The following is a 259-nucleotide window of genomic DNA, read 5'->3' as shown; positions in this document are numbered from 1 at the left end:
TCCAGGCTATTTTCTTTTCCTTTATTTTTCCCTCTCAAATTTCTCTGTGGAAAACTTAGAATCTTCCTTCTTTCCTTTTTTTCCATCCAAAACCCCTCTGAGGAGAATTTCAGGTGCTTCATTCTTTTCCCCTGCAAGTTTCCCTTTTATTTTTTTTCTTACTTCCCCAAATTCTACTCCTTTTCCTCCCCACTACACTGTTTTAACATTTTAATAACAAAAACTGGGGGGGGGGGTCCCTCCATCAAGAAGTCATATT

The sequence above is a fragment of the Alligator sinensis genome, unplaced genomic scaffold, assembly GCF_000455745.1.
Source record: "Alligator sinensis unplaced genomic scaffold, ASM45574v1 scaffold137_1, whole genome shotgun sequence".
Classification (NCBI taxonomy): domain Eukaryota; kingdom Metazoa; phylum Chordata; order Crocodylia; family Alligatoridae; genus Alligator; species Alligator sinensis.
The sequence above is the reverse complement of the archived record's forward strand: the minus strand, read 5'-3'. Positions refer to the sequence as shown.